General features: G+C 43.1%; 1 long non-coding RNA gene across 1 annotated transcript; it reads left to right on the top strand.

The window, feature by feature from the left end:
• Positions 1-392: 392 nt before the first annotated feature.
• Positions 393-8,743, top strand: LOC142748040 (uncharacterized). Its single transcript, XR_012882123.1, has 3 exons — positions 393-494; positions 1,979-2,080; positions 7,055-8,743. It is a non-coding gene; the product is annotated as an uncharacterized LOC142748040 (long non-coding RNA).
• Positions 8,744-10,105: the final 1,362 nt, after the last annotated feature.

The raw sequence follows: 10,105 nt of genomic DNA, 5'->3' as shown, positions 1-10,105 counted from the left end.
AGATAAACAGCTGCCAGAGGGGTTTCCTGGTTGACATAAAAAATACACGCTTGGCCGAGCCGAACGTGCATATTTAAGGGGGTCAGGATAAATAACTGTCGGCCAACAATTATTTAATGTTTATGGCCTCCATGGGGCATAAATAGTGCAGTTGAATGATGATCCAAAAAGTGTCTCATGATAATCTCTCAATTCAGTTTTCTATCATTTCTATCTACATTTCTGATTTCATGTTTCTCAGGATTGGACATATATGCAACACAGTCAGCTTGAAGATACTCAGTGGCCATCAGAGATCCAAACTGTCTAGAAGTAGATGGTTAGCGCAACTTGCTTCTGAAAATCGTACTCACAGTTATCTCCCTATTATTTGTTATAGGTGCAAAGGTGAGATGAGGACCTACCAGCTGTTACCCAAAGTAACTGGTACCACTATTTATGGAAATGGGAAAATGATGGAGCAGACAAATAGAATGCATTAAGAAGAGCATGGTGTAGGTGTATTATTAAAATATAGGAAAGTGTTCATCAGAAAGTATCTCTGGCATTTTAAATTGTATGTTCACCTTTAAAAAAAAGTTGTTACTGTTATATAAAGACATATAATTATAAATACATTGCATGACTTATCTTGTACTGATCCTGAAATACAGCCTGTGTTATAGACCAGAGTTGCATCCTCTATTCTGCTGGCTTCCATACTTACTCAGTGTCTACATAGAGCTTGCCTTTTGGAAGTGTGTAAGGGGGGCAATCAAAGTAACCCCTTTTCTTTATTGCAGTCTATGGACTGTGCAAAAAGTACCCTTTTGTACATAGATTTCCTGGCCCTTTAAGAGCGTGTCAGTCCACGATGCTCTGCTCGATCAGCGGTGCTGTCGTCAAGAAGGGATGTGACTGGAGCAGTGAGGGGAGGAGGAAGGAGATGACAGGCCCAGAAAGAGTCTGGCACTGGCAAAGGGGAGCATGGTGATGCTGATGCGCTGCACCACCACACTGGAAGGAGGAAAAACTGGGGATTGCATATAAGGGAGGTGATTTGGAGCCCAATGGGTAAAGAGAGTGGGACAACAGCGAAGAGCAGAGGGAAAGAGCTGTATTGGAAGACCTGGTGACTCAGGGAGGCTTGTCCAGGAAGGGCAGTAGAAGGCTGGAGGCTGCAAAAAAGGGAAGTGAATACCAGGAGGTGACCCAATCCTGTGCAGAACAGAGACAAAGACTGTTATGGTGTGGGAGGCAGAAGTAGTAGGCAAATGGCAAGCTAAAAGACTACATATAGTCTAGTACGCAGTGAGGCAGGCCATGGAGGAAGGTGGCCTGGCGAGTACATGCAGTTTATTACTGAAGATCTGCCAGTGGCAGAGTAATTGCCTTGCTGGCGTGGTAGCCCTGGAAATATCTGCTGGAGCTGTGAGAATAATCAGTCTGGGAGTAGGGACCAGGAGGGAATAACCGATGCAGTGCTCAAACCTGAAGTATGTAGAGGGCCTAGTAGGGGAGATCAGGAGTACCCTAATAGGTGGGCCTGGAAGTAAACTACAGTGGGTCTGGTTGCCCTGTAGTCTGGGACAAGCTGGGCTACTGGGAAGTCATTGCAATAGGTAGCCGTAGGTGATCCTTGAGATTAAAGCCCAATTGGATAGGCTGCCTGGATCCTTGACGGACTGTAGGTAGTACCTGTTGGGCAAGTATTATAGAGGAGTGGACTGTGGTGTCCTCAGAAAGATAGCCTCTGAGAGATGAGACAGAAGCTAATGGGTGGTATATGCATGGACGACAAGGGCAGGAAGAGTGTAGAGAGAGGCGCTAGAGAGTTGGGAAGAAGCTCATATCGCTGGGTAAAGCTGCTATTTGACTAGTCATAAAGTGGGTTTGAGGGCTCTTGGGTGTAAAAAAATTGGGTTTAAAATATTTTTTACATTTAATATTTACAGATAGATATTAGGCTTAACTCAGTGCATGCTTATTTATTTTACAGTTGTGTGGCTGCAACTCATTGAATAAAAAGATATGGGTCAGATGTTGTTCAGGTCAAACACAAGAATGTGGAAGAAACAACATCTCAGTGACTTTGACCAAGGTAAGATTGTAACGGCCAGTTGGGGTGATTGGAGTATCTTAAAAACGGCTTATTTTACATACGACAGTCTCTAGAGTGTACAGAGAATGCCTTGGTAATGACAGACGTCAGAGCTGTCAGGGGGGCGAGTAACTCACACAACCATGTATTACAACAGTGGTATGCAGGTATGCAGAAGAGCATCTCTGAATGTAGAACACATTGAAATTTAAGCAGAGGAAGACCACACCGAGTATGTAGGAGACAGTGGACACAGTGTCCCCATAACTGGGTAGTGTAAGATTGTAAAACTGTCTCCTTGTCTGACATATCTTTATTTCTGTTACACTGTGCAGCTGGTAGGCTAAGAATTTGGTCAGTGAATCATATGAACCTATGGAAACATCCTATCATGTGTTAAGAGTTTTCTCACCAGATAGCATATTGATGGCATATTGATAGGATATGCCATAAATGTCTGACACCCGAAACCCTCCGAAATTGCTAAAATGAAGTGCTGTGGCGTTCTTTTGAACACTTCCGCTCTTATAGGCAGCTCTTAACTTCACTCAAAAGACATGAAAGTGGTTCATTGGCTGCTATGGACTGCATGCGCAGTAAAGCGTGGTGTACTGTCCTCGGCTTCACCTATGCAATGCGCATGTGCCGATGCCGCTGGACTCATCTCAGATCATTTATAAGTTCTTTTTCTAACGAATGCCGAAACGTCCAGTCTTGACGTAGGCATGTTTGGAACACTAAACCCCAGCTGCATAACGACATGCTGGTGATTTAGTGGCCCCAAACCAAGTGACAGGTTCCCTTTAAAGGCATTGTCCCAAATGGACAACCCTTTCTCTAAAGGAAGCCGCAGATCTGGCTGCTGAATACCCTCGGCAATCAGCTATAATCCTCTGGGGGAAACTGCGGGAGAAACCTTTCACTGCAGGGGAAATGTATTACAAATGGACCCCTGTCTATGACGTCCACTTGGCATTTGGAAAGACCCATTTCAAGCCAATTGAGTATTGTTTAAATGCCACAGCGGCAGCCTATCTGATATGTGCTACTGAGCAGGTGCATTGCTTTATATCCACAGTCTACTCATCATCTTATAGTTACTTCCATAAAAATAACATTCCATGATCTCAAACTAAATGAGCAAATTTTGGGGTGAAATTAGAGATTTATAGATGAATTTTAAACTGACAAATCTGCCGCAACTTTGTGATGTAATAATTGTTCTGAGGGCAAATGTGAATAGTGTCCTATCCCTACTCTGCTGGCTTTAGTTCTCTATCTCAAAGCTAAAGGATTGTGTCTCACTGGCCATCCTAGCTCCTCAGTAAACCTGTGGATATTTCTTACCCTTCCAAGATTAAACGTGACCTGAACTGAACTAGAGTAACAAATATGAGAACTAATCCAAGTACCTACACGTCTCATTTCACTGCCTGTCACTGATGGGGGGCGGTAGGAATTGTGGGGGTATAGACATAGAAAACGGTGAGCGCCTTTGTAATATGTACAGTAGGTGATGTGATCAGGAAAAAACAGCAGCATTAGGGAGAGGGAATGAAGTGTGCAGATCATTTTGTCATCTTTCCAGAGGCTGTATCAAAATAAAGCTTAATTTATAGAAGCCCTTGCTTTACTCTTCCTCCCTCCCAGCTCCAGCTTGCAATGACTCTCTGATTCTTTTCTTTCCATTCCCCTTCTCTCCTTCCCTCTATCAATCTACCTCGTTCTCACACTCCATTTCTCCCCAGTAAATGCGCACAGTAATACACTGGTCCCTAGGGGCTCTCTGATTAATGTTTTGGGGTATTTTTAGCTGGAACATAAAACATGGGAAAGGTTAAGGATGTAGTGATGGAGGGAATAACACAAAGAGAGGAGGGGGAGTGAAGGGGACTGAGGTAGAAAAATAAGAGAGTGGGAAGGAAGATGCTTAGTTAGTCACCGACACCGTGTTGCTTCCCTGTCCTACATCTCCCCATATAACAGGCCCTCTCCTCCCCATATAACAGGCCCTCTCCTCCCCATATAACAGGCCCTCTCCTCCTCATATAACAGGCCCTCTCCACTTCATGTAACAGGCCCTCTCCTCCTCATATAACAGGCTCTCTCCTCCCCATATAACAGGCCCTCCCTCCCCATATAACAGGCCCTCTCCTCCCCATGTAACAGGCCCTATCCTCCCCATATAACAGGCCCTCTCCTCCCCATATAACAGGCCCTCTCCACTTCATGTAACAGGCCCTCTCCTCCTCATATAACAGGCTCTCTCCTCCCCATATAACAGGCCCTCCCTCCCCATATAACAGGCCCTCTCCTTCCCATGTAACAGGCGCTCTCCTCCCCATATAACAGGCCCTCTCCTCCCTATATAACAGACCGTCTCCTCCCCATATAACAGGCCCTATCCTCACCATATAACAGGCCCTCTCCACTCCATGTAACAGGCCCTATCCTCCCCATATAACAGGCCCTATCCTCCCCATATAACAGGCCCTATCCTTCCCATGTAACAGGCCCTCTCCTCCCCATATAACAGGCTCTCTCCTCCCTATATAACAGGCCCTCTCCTCCCCATATAACAGGCCATATCCTCCCCATATAACAGGCCCTCTCCTCGCCATATAACGGGCCCTCTCCACTTCATGTAACAGGCCCTCTCCTCCTCATATAACAGGCTCTCTCCTCCCCATATAACAGGCCCTCTCCTCCCCATATAAGAGGCCCTCTCCTTCCCATGTAACAGGCCCTCTCCTCCCCATATAACAGGCCCTGTCCACCCCATATAACAATCCCTCTCCTCCCCATATAACAGTCCCTTTCCTCCCCATATAACAGGCCCTCTCCTCCCCATATAACAGGCCCTCTTCTCCCCATATAATGGGCCCTGTCCACCCCATATAACAGTCCCTCTCCTCCCCATATAACAGTCCCTCTCCTCCCCATATAACAATCCCTCTCATCCCCATATAACAGGCTTTCTCATTCCCACACTCTTCCTTAACTACGTTCTTAGAGATTCTGTACTTAATTAAACAGAAATCCTAATGCAACCTGACCGCAAATGCTTCCCAGGGGAAGGGAGAGATGATCCTTTGGATGTAAAAACAGATCTGGGTGGAGGGGTTTATTAGGATGAGTTATGTTGAGAATAAATAGAGAGAGTGGTCTTAATACATTCAGGCGGATATATTGGGTGAGTGTCACTAAATGTGCATGTTGTTAGTACATAACTCTAACCCACATACCGTAAACAGTAGACAGTGCACAGAACTGCTACAAATTAACAACAGGACACCAACGGAATCAAGTTACCATCCCCCACATTGCTTAAGACCAGCATTATGTATGTAGAATACTTAAAGGTGTTTTCCCCACAAACTACCGTTAAATGTGTCCTTAAATGGCAGTTATTCATTTGTGCAATTACATGTCATTTTCTAAAATGTACTGTTATAAAGATATATTATTACCATGCCTCCGTCAGAAGTTTTGTTGTGTTACTGGTTGCCCTTGGATCCGACCATAACCCATTCCTCTGGCTATGGTCGTGAAAAGACACATCCCGACCATAGTATGGCTTTGTGGTCGCTTTCAATGTTCTCATGAACGCGATTTATTTCGTTTGCACTCTGGAACTTCCGATTATTCTTGAGTGCTTGGTGTGACTACCAGCCTGTAGCTGTAACTGCGCATGCGCAACAGTAGCGCTGTCCAAATTCCCGCCTGCACTGGGGAACTGGCAACCGTTTCTGAGTGCTTCTGCTAAACTTGCATTATAGCAAGACTGTATGCACCCGGGAACTGGCGACTGTTGGTAATAAAATGTCTTTATAATAGTACATATTAGAAAATGACATGTAATATCTCATATCTATCTATCTATCTATCTATCTATCTATCTATCTATCTATCTATCTATCTATCTATCTATCTATCTATCTATCTATCTATCTATCTATCTATCTATCTATCTATCTATCTATCTATCTATCTATCTTTTGTCCATGATAATATAGCTACATAATGTCTGCGTGTAATATATATATATATATATATATATATATATATATATATATGCACATACATACACTGGATGTGTGTAAGTATGTGTATGTATGCATGTATGTATGTATGTATGTATCTTACCCTCCCCACTATCCACAATCTCTTCTCTTCCACAGCTCTATAATTTGTCACCTCACCGTTTGTGTCCAATTTCTGTCCCTCGGAGTAAAACCAAAAACCATACAGGAAATGTTCCCACACACATAAACGCATAAACACGGAGACACACTCTCACACAAATGGCAGCACTCCACACACCGGAGCACACATCTCCATGAACAATAAGAAGAAGACAGATAGACAATCCAGAGCACAGGACACCGGGGAATTATTCTTGCAGACACAAGAATACACACAGGACTGAGCACATCTAAATACAGCTCTTTTTTTAAACAACCGCAATTTCTGGATTCTAATTTTTTATCTTCTATAAACCAAGGCAGAGCTGCTGAACGGAGATATGCATCAAACATCTGCATGCCTTGCTACATTGCTGAACACACTTTTTCTCAATCATTTTTGCTGAATATATGTATTTGAATAAGTGTTAGCAGCAATCGGTTCAGGTTTGTCAAGACCAGGAGGAATTTATGAAACTGCTGCAAAAAAAACAAACCCTGAAAAACTCATCATGGTCCCTATTACTGCTTATTGGGATAGGGGTACATGTGGCTTTCATGTGGTCAGGCATTCGGATGAGTGTCCCATCTTTTACATGAAAACATTTCTCTATAAAATAAAAAATCACCAGTAAATAGAAGTCCTTGATTTGTCCTTTTCTTTCGAGTTGCTGAAAACTCTGCTCATTCATGTATGTTTATGGTAAATCTCGGTGGCAGCTAATGTGAACATATTTCATCTCCAGAATTATTATTATTATTATTATTATTTATTTCTTTTTTTACATAGTGGCATCAAATTCTGCAGTGGTTTCCACAATAATATAAAGATAAAGAGAATGCAGCACTCAACTAAAGGCTGACGCTCACAGTAATGCCATGTGAACAGACCCTGTAACGCAGTACACGGAGTCACTATGGATCCATATTACAGACCTGTATGCACGTTGTATGGTGCCTCTGTGAGCTTTGCTTCTAGGGGATAATACCTCAGTAACACAGTATGCCATGCTGCATGCTACTATTTTTTTCTCATTCATGTGATTCATGTGGAATTGCTGAGAAAATCCTCCGTGTGTCTCCATATAAAATTGGAGACACACAGAGGTACAATATGGACAGGGGAGTGACAATGGCCGTCGCATCGGCCCCCTGTGACCGCTGCTTACTATGGCAGAGCAGAGAGCCATTGACTCCCTGCCCCACCAGTTACATTAGTAAGCCACAGGCTATTCTTGGTATGTGGCCTTTTTGAGGTCAAGAAGACGTTGAGTACATCAGCCTGACGTCCTGGTGCAGGTGGCGCGATGATGTCACTGAATTGCGCCGCCTGCAGGGGGCAACAGGCAAAGGACTCAGCAACTCATTGTGGGAACGGCATTAGGTAGAGGTAAGAGGTAGTAATGGCAGATACTAAGTCAGCATTTAAAAAAGGCTAGATTATAATAATCATATAGATTATATACCGGCGAATGGCAGAATGGCATTGGGGGTTATAACAAATCTAGCAATGAATGACATGTAATTTATTGAGAAAGGTCAAACTTGATAGACTTGTGTCTTTTTTCAACCTGTGTAAGGTTAGTTTCAGTTATTTCTCTTTATTTACATTGGTGCAAAGGGGACACTGTTAAGAATGGGGGCCTAACTATTCTAGGGGGGCACGTAACTTCTATATGGGAGCACTATTAATTGTGGCTACTATATGGGGGTCTAAATACTATATGGGCCCTAGCTACTATATGGAGGCAGTAATAAAGTCACAGAATACAATTTGGGATAATGATAAGCACTCAGACCGATGTAAATTACTCACGGGCCTTGCGTCTGAGCAACTTAGCATCTTTGCTGAAGCGCACAATATGCTGAGACGCATGGCCTGTGAGTAAAATAGGATAACCAGTCTACCACATTATATATAGCATCTGTCTTTCCCTTGTGGCATTTGCACCGGCATCAGAATTAATATATGTACATATTTGGAGCATTGAGAAATCAAATTCTCATTTCTTTGTTTGCCATTGTTGGAGGAAGTCCCCATTATCTCCTTGAATATTAGTCACTCCACTCTTCAACTCCACACTAGTGTTGGATCCAAAGACAGACCGAAATTATTAACTAACTCTTGGATACATATACCTTTAGTCCCAAATAGCGAGTCTTCACACTCTTTCTACCAGCACTATGCAACTAATTAATCATACAGTATGCACATTCTCATTGATGTAGATTCTTTAATTGTTGTTACTGTTTTTTTTGCATATTCTGAATAATGTGTAGGTATTGCCGCAGCTAGGTCTGTGAAGCATGTGCACAGTATGAATTAATACACCGGGCACAGTAGAAAGAAGTTGGCACTACTCGTCAATCTCTTTAGTAAGGAGCAGGTACGTAATGCAAAGATAGGACAGGAGTTTCTTGGCCAAAAATTTACGGCGGTAGTCAGCATAGAGAAATATGTCTGAGAATGACATGCAGTAAGAAGGTTGAAATTACAGCACTCACCCGTTTGGCTCGTATTTTTTCTTTTATTGTGGCATCTAGCAAAAATAAAAGCGTACACAGGAGGACCTAGCAGATTGCAGGTTACAGCCTGTTTCGCGCTAAGGCCTGATTCACATCAACGCTGCGCATCTCGGACGTGAAAAACTGTAGTATTTCACGTCCGAGGTGCATCCGTGCTCAGCGCTGCGCGATGTCACGCATCCCCCATAGTTGAGAATCTATGGAGGGATGCGTGATGCGTGAAAAGATAGGACATGTCCTATTTTCCCACGGACCCTTCACACGGTCCGGTGAAACAACGGCTGAGTGAACGGCCACATTGAATTACATAGGTCCGTGGGACAGCCGCTGTTTCAACGGCTGTCCCACGGACGTTTAACACGTTCGTGTGAATCAGGCCTAAGAGTAGAGATTCTTCTGACCTGAAGAAGCGCTACTCTTAGCGCGAAACAGGTTGTAACCTGCAATCTGCTATGTCCTCCCTTATACGCTTTTACTCTTGCTAGATGCCACAATAAAAGAAAGAATATGAGCCAAACGGGTAAGTACCGTAATTTCATCCTTCTTACTGTATGAATTAATACATTTTCATGTTTCTACTTTTTAAAAAGAAATAATAAATCATATATATTTTTATATATGACATTGGTCTGAGTGCTTGTCATTATCCCAATTTCTCTTCTGTGATTTCATTACTGGAAAATCTTGGGATATTTAGCACTGTGAACTAATTTTGTGCATTATGATCGATTTGAGGGATTGCATCACTTTTTGTTTCATTTTCTTCCTACTATTTGGGGACGTAACTATATGGGGGACTAACTACTAGATGGGGCACCTAACTTCTATATGGGAACACCTAACTACTATATGGGGGCACCTAATTGCTATATGGGGGAACTTACTACAATATGGAGGCACATTACTATATGGGCACCTAACTACTATATGGGGTACCTAACTAATGTATGGGGGACATAACTACAATATGGAGGCACCTAACTACTATATGTAGGCCTTACTACTACATGGGACACAAAAGAAGACTTCTAAGGTCTAGGAATGCAAAGGGGAATATTACTACTGTGCGGGGGGCACTATTATTGTTTTAGGGTCACTATTACTGTTTTGGGCACTTAGAGGAGCACTATTACTGTGCAAGGCCTATAGGGGCAGTGCTACTGTTTGGGGGGCACTATTACTGTGTAGAGCAGAAAAAGGGGTTAGCATTACCGTGTGTGCCATTTTTGTGTCTGTGAACATAGAGCTGATGTGACTTGGCAAAAAGCTCCAGTTTTGTCTCATCTGTCCAAAGGACATTCTCACAGAAGCTTTG

Source organism: Rhinoderma darwinii, chromosome 3 (genome assembly GCF_050947455.1).
Source record: "Rhinoderma darwinii isolate aRhiDar2 chromosome 3, aRhiDar2.hap1, whole genome shotgun sequence".
NCBI lineage: Eukaryota > Metazoa > Chordata > Amphibia > Anura > Rhinodermatidae > Rhinoderma > Rhinoderma darwinii.
The sequence above is the reverse complement of the archived record's forward strand: the minus strand, read 5'-3'. Positions and strand labels throughout refer to the sequence as shown.